Here is a 7,239-nt window from a genome sequence, read left to right on the forward strand (position 1 = left end):
ACAGTAATAGAAAGTGGAGTGCCTCAGGGAACTGTTTTGGGGCCGTTGCTGTTCATGGTGGCTGTTTTAGACATGCCATCAGTTACACAGATAGCCACACGTATGTCGACGACACAAACTATGTCGACGACACATGCTATGTCGACGACTCAAGCTATGTCGACGACACAAGCAGTCAAGAACCTTCTGATACTAATCTTCTACAGAAAGACTAGAGAAAAACCACAAGCAATTTAATGCAAACAAATTCCAGGCTCTACGTTACCAGCTAATTGGTGCTCAGAAGTCACAACAACGATACTTTGGAACAAAAGCAGTGGCAATCCCGGAATCACATACGGTGCATAATCTTGGGTTTGATATGAGCAACGATGCCTCGTTTCACATGCATATCACTTAGATGGTGACAGTGTGTAGACGAATAACCAGATGGATTCTGAGAACCTTCAGAACAAGGGACCAGGAAATTATGCTGGTCCTATAGAGGTATACCAGGCCACACATGCATACACATTTTTGTGTTAGTTCCTCCCGTTTCCCATGGAGAATCAGCTATGTGAATCTATATCTAAAAGCCTCCGTGTTTATGTGCTTGCCTTGAAACAACGTCTCTCAACGAATGTTCTCCATAATCTACACACAAATCCAAAATCATCCCTGAATAATGCACGTAGAAAATTTTCCGGCTTCGAGTTTCACCTATGGGACATGTTTCACCTATGGGGCATAGGTGAAACATGGAGTATCCAAGAAAGGAGATGTTGAAGGACTGATAAATGTAATGGAGTAGTAGAAGGGGAGTGGTTCTGTGACATGCTGAAATGTTTTCAGTTTATACCAAAACTGTTTTCCTTCTCATTCACATTCTCTTTAGTATTTATCTCTCTATTCAGCTCTTCCTTTCTTTGTTTCTTTCTTTTTTCTTTCTTTCTTTCTTTCTTTCTTTCTTTCTTTCTTTCTTTCTTTCTTTCTCTCGCACGCGCGCGCGTGCACACACACACACACACACACACACACACACACACACACACACACACACACACACACACTTTCTCACTTATTGTTAAGCAAAAATATATGGACAGTATACGAGGGCCGGCTAAAAAGTTCATAGGCTGACCAAGATACTCTCGTGGAATGTGACCAAATGAGGTTTAGTTTTCAACATATTCCCCTTTGCTGTCCCCACACTTCTTCTATGCTTGGATCCCATTGGTGAAGGCCAAAAATTCACCAACAGCAGACATGATGTTATAATCATTGCGATACTGGTTCCAAGCCATGCGTTTTTCATGCTGAGGAACAGATGATAGCCAGATGGGGCTAAATCAGGAGAATACGGAGAGTAATCAACCAGTTCAAAGCCACATTCACGCATAGTAGCGGGAGCGTTGTACTGATGAAACAAGACCCTCTGCTTCAGTTTTCCTGGGCGTTTAGTCTTTATAGCCTTTCGTAACTGCCTCAGCAAATTAGCGTAGTACTTTCCATTGATGGTGTGGCCCTTTTGAAGATTGTCAATAAATACTAAGCCTTTTGCATCCCAAAAAACAGGCCATCACCTTCCCTGCATATGAAAGGACCGTTGCCTTTTTGGAATAGGGGAGGAGGGGTGTTTCCATTACTTGGATTGTCTCTTTGTCTCTGGTTCAGAGTGACGAACCCAGCATTCCTGGATTTGCCTCAAAGAATGTCAGATTTTCCCGTGTTGTGATCAGCCTGGAACTCTTTTAATCAGGTATCAAAAGGCCGAGCAGAAGCCTTCATTATGCCAAGTTCATTGTGCATAGCCCACTTTTGTACTGTCGATAATGCTGGAGAGTCAACCCCTAATATAGCAGCCATGTCAGCATGAATGTCCTTGAAGGCTAAAGTCTTTTTTATGCAGTTACTTGATACTACGACGCCAAATTTTATCGATTTTAACTCTTTAAAGTGGCTACCAGCAACATTTGACGTCTTCTTTGAACATTCACGTGTCAGTTTAACTGGAAACAAACAATGCAGTTATTCACAAAAAAAAAAAGTTGAAATTATTGTATGCAAGATTTCATAGCATCACTTCTTCATAGTCAGCCTATGAGATTTTCTGTCCACCCTCGTATATTGGAACACTGCAGTTATGTTCTTTTTTTTATTTGTTATATCTTCGAAAGTTATCATAGAAGATGAAAAACAATTTATTTTTAGTTAAAAGCGTATTGTAATTTGCTCGAAGCATTACCATGTGTAAATGATATGTGTTTAAAAAATCTTTAAAATCTTTGAATAATACTGGTGAGAAATGATGTCAATCAATAAAAAATAGTATTGAAGTCATTATATTACCTTACACAGGTTGTTTAATATTTAAATTATTTCAGGAAAGATTCCCCTTTGCAAATATACGAAAGAAAACAATGGAAGATTTCGGAGAAAGTGTTGTTACTGGCAAGCCATTCTGGTGTGTTGTGACAGAAAGCACTGATGTATTTATAATTGTGGATAATAAAGAGGCAGTATATGCAACAGCAGGTGGTGTGACATAAGCAGCAATAGTAGGTGTCTTTGTAAGAAATTTAGTCTGAGCGAGTGAAGGAATAATGGAAAAAAGGTCATTGAATAAGTGCTGAATTTTAAGGTTAATCAGTGAAGTGTAAGATTTTCAAGATTTTGAAAAAAAAAAAATGTTGAGGTTAAGTTGTATTAAGTTGTTAGGTGTGGTGACATGTTCGGATGTGCAATGAATGTGTGTGAGAGATAGGAAAAAGACGTGAGTTAGTATAAAGTGTTAAGTAAGTACGAGTGTGTGAAGGAGTGTTGGAAAAAGTCACTGGGCAATAATAGCTATTATATAAGTTGAATGTGATTATTAAAGACTATTACTGGAACGAACATAAGAAAGAAAACCGAATTCAATAAATGCATCAAGATTATACAGTATGTTTCATTTCAACTTGAAATTGCTTCACCAAAGAAAAAAATTAAATAAGATTGGCTTCTGGCAACACGATTTTCTCCCTTGCAATAGAAATGAATAACCAGTGAACCGTGACTTTATATGTGCATTTGTGTGTGTGTATTAATGTTTTTTTTTTGTTTATATATTCATACGTATATACACAAACATTGATATATATAGATACAAATAGACGTATACACAGAAAGAGATGAGATATATAGAGGGATATCTATACATATAATATTTATATAAATAAATAAATAAATAAATATAGATAGATAGATAGATAGATAGATAGATAGATAGATAGATAGATAGATAAATAGATAGATAGATTGATTGATTGATTGATTGATTGGTTTAGCAGCTTCGAATTCTTCATGCCTACATAAATATATAAATTATAAATACAAACATTATGGACACAAACTCTACAAAAGCACTAAGCCTGCCTTCCACATCAACAGTAATACCGATAGGGTATTTTAAATTGAGGGACAGGTGTAAAGGCAGGGGCTCAATCCAAATCGTATTTGCTAACACCTACTGAGTAGCAAAGAAAAATGTGAGTAAATAACGTGCACTCAACACTAAAAATGTCCAGACTAGGAGAACCTCTGAATAGATATAAAAAAATGTGTATCTCCTGTGGCACAAGGGGAGTTAGGCACTCATATCAGCAAAATGATATTCATTGGTACATGTCCCGTAAGCTATAGAATGCCACCAATATTGACTTCCTTCACATATATCACATTCTGTCTAAAAGGATATACTTTAGCTATTCAAGAACAAATTATAGCCATAAATATCTATTCAATGCCTCAAAATGCCTCTAAACCTCCGCATTTTAACAAAAAATTTCGATTGTGCCATAGCAGCGAGGTAGATATCCCCACATCATTGTCATCTGTTCTCAAAGGGCAGAGCTGCCTAGCAGATGTGAATAAAATTGTGCGAAAGGAGAACATCTATGGTGAACTACTGAGAAACTTATGGTTCTTGTAAGTAGTTTTCAGGATTTCGTTTGAACCAATAATACAGGTGTTATCTAGTCCAGTGCACTTATTATCATAGATGCACTAGGATATGTAGCAAATGATTTGCATAAAAACCTGGAAATACCGGGGGTTTTAAAGGAAAAACAAAGCAAGCTGATTCGCATCTTCTAAATCTGATCAATAAATGGTACAGTAAAGATTTGTAAAACATTCCAAAGAATGTTTATTTAGTTTGCAAGAAGCACACAATAACTTGTGTGCCTTTGGAATACATGCATTTACATAAAGAATAATTCAAACATACATATTCAAATACTAAAGAGGCACGCATAAGCATTATATGAGTGCATGCGTATCTACACAGACATCCACCTATATGCCTGCACTAACTCACATATTTACATGTTTCTGAAACAATTTCCATTGAAACAAAAATGCTTTAACTCTGCGAAAGGAAAACGTATAAACATGCAAAATCAATAGATGTATTTACGCATGTCCGCATGTGGTTGAATATGCGGACATGCGCCTTTTGTACTTACTTCTTATTTGTGTGAACACTTAAACTCATTAACTTGAAATCATTTAAGATATCAGTAGTAGTAAGCAATCCCTGAGGTGAGCGTGCGGTTGCTGGCCACGTGTCTATTGTGCTAATACGATTTTATGCAGATAGAGATAATGTATTATTTTAGCTAATCATCAACGGTTTGTTATCAGGTTAATTGTCATGAGATTTATCTCATACGAAACAATATCTATGTTATTGATTTATTGGGTATTCTAAATGACACATTGATTTCTACACAATTACAAGACTTTACATCTTTATTTTTTATCTTTTACTGATTTCAGTCATTGGACTGCGGCTATGCTGGAGCACTGCCTTGAAGGATTTTAGTTGAACGAATTGAACACAGTACTTGTTATTTTTTTTAATTGGGTCCTAATTTTTTCGGTGTCTTTTTTTTGCCTAACAGCTAAGTTACGGGGATGTAAACAAATCAACACTGGTTGTCAAGCGGTGGTGGGAACAAACAATCACGCACTGACTGATATGTATATATATATATATATATATATATATATATATATATATATATATATATATATATATATATATATATATATATATATAACGGGCTTCTTCAGTTTCAGTCAGCCAAATCCACTTACAAGGCTTTGGTCGATCCAACTATAGTAGAAAACACTTATCCATGGTTCCACGCTGTGGTACTAGACCCAGAACATTAATATGAAATGGAAATGGTGTATTTTGATGTTCATGCTTTGGCAGAGGGTAGTGATGCGCAATTTAATTTCGTTCTTTATTTTTCACGTAACGCAAAGAATGTTTGTATGGTGAGGAACCGCAAAATGAAATGTTTTGACATAGTTACATCACCCAAGGATTATAATTAAAATGAAGTTTCACCTTAAACTAGATGCTGTTCCTCTGCGCTTATCATTGGCAGTATGCGCACCAGTACAATATTGGAGGATAATGAAGCACATTTATGCTGCAGTTATTGCTTTTGTTTTTAGTTAGTTTGTCTTATTTGATGGGGTTGTGGCGAGTCTCGTTAAGCTCCTTTATTCTTATTTCAGGAAAATGTGATCTTCGGATGGTATGCGCGACAACACTCTGCGTTTAGTCTATTTTCTCCGGCGTAACAAGCTGCAATGAACCAGTAGTAACATTTATTTCCATTTGTTTGACAGTGAGGAAATTGAAAGCAACTAAAGTTATTTTATTATACGATATTATCTCTTACGGAAATGGCTTTAATTTAACGTTCTGTTTTCATATTCACTGACACATCTATATTATATTGGTTAAGTAGTAGTTTTGAAAAGTTAGTTGATAGCTTCTTGACAAGGAAACAGAAAACCCGGTCGCAATTTGGAAGCAAGAGTATTTGAAGATTTTGCGTTGCACAAAGGTATGCTTTACTATCTCGATAATCCTCATGTCCATTATCTCCAATTGTTGACTGTGTGCTACTTTCTCTGGATGTTGTACGCAATATTGTAACAGCAACAATGCATTTAAAGGCAGCTGCTTTGGAATTTCAGCATTGTCATATCAAGGATATAGAAAGGTATACTTCACAATGATATAGAAAACCTGCTTATTTTGATCGGACAGATCCAAAATATAGAGAGTGAAAACTAGATAAAGTTGATTTGTCCGAGAAGTGCGACATTATTATAATTAGTTTTAGAGAAACTTGACAGGTGTTATTGTGAAAGTACAGATAAGACATAACACAAAGCAACCATGCTTTTTTTATTAGATCGACTCCAGAAGAATGAAAGAAGTCGACCATGGTGACTCAGAACACAAAGGACTGAAACTAAATATTGCGAACTATTAGTTTCTGACGCGCTAACGAATCTCCCAATGAGTGCAATATTATATTCTAGGAGCACATTATCACTACTTTTAAAAGTGTATTATCACTTACTCATCTGAATTTATTATGTAACAGCTTTACAAAACAAATCTCAATACAATGAATTGACAAATGTCATTGTAAAGCACCAATAACAATTTTGTTACATTATCTAGTTACACACTAGATAAAAGTAAAACGCATATTCTCAGTACATTACCCACTTTTTATCGGTAATTTTCATAACTTGATAAACTTTACTAAGCTTTAACACAGAAGGGTAATGTTCACTTTATCATTTCACTGTTAAACTTATGATAAGTTTAACAATAATTTGTGATAAGCTAATCTATAGGGGTTCAAGAAGTATATATTCCTAAATAAAAATTCATTTCCAACATACTTAGCAAAAAATGTGGATAAAGTTCAATTTCTTCTTATATAAATATATTTATGATGTTATGACATTTCCACTTTATATTTTATCACTTTATCACAACCTGATCAAGATAGGATTAGCTTAATAACAATAATCAAATTGAGTAGCAATTGTTAATGACCAAACAAATCATTTTGTCGGTTGCTAAAAAATAGGCTTGATTCTCTATTTCGATGCATTAAATTTGCTACTTGAGCATAATTATTATTTTTCTCATAAATAAACTTGTTTGAATGGACCAGACTGTCGTTTATATATTGGTTTCACTTTTTGGTACAAGGTCAGCGATGTCGGAGTAGAAGGTAGGTCGATTGTATCGACTCCAGTGCTCAACTGGTACTTATTTTATCGACTCCGAAAGCGTGAAAGGTAAAGTCGACCTCGGCGGAATTTGAACTCAGAACATAAAGACGGACAAAATACTGCTAAGCATGTTGTCCGGTGCGATAACGATTCTGTCAG

At 35.5% G+C, this 7,239-nt stretch overlaps 1 protein-coding gene across 2 annotated transcripts in view; it reads right to left on the reverse strand.

The window, feature by feature from the left end:
* LOC106876505 (uncharacterized) overlaps positions 1–7,239 on the reverse strand; it is a 92,747-nt gene that overhangs the window by 68,648 nt on the left and 16,860 nt on the right. Inside the window, exon 1 of one of the 2 annotated variants that reach the window (XM_014925071.3) lies at positions 4,485–4,610. The exons of the other annotated variant lie outside the window; for it this stretch is intronic. The gene's annotated coding sequence lies outside the window, so the exon portion shown is untranslated. Of the gene's footprint in view, positions 1–4,484; positions 4,611–7,239 lie in introns of those variants that run through there. 2 annotated transcript variants of the gene reach the window in all.

The sequence above is a fragment of the Octopus bimaculoides genome, chromosome 13, assembly GCF_046866305.1.
Source record: "Octopus bimaculoides isolate indiv1 chromosome 13, ASM4686630v1, whole genome shotgun sequence".
Classification (NCBI taxonomy): Eukaryota; Metazoa; Mollusca; class Cephalopoda; order Octopoda; family Octopodidae; genus Octopus; species Octopus bimaculoides.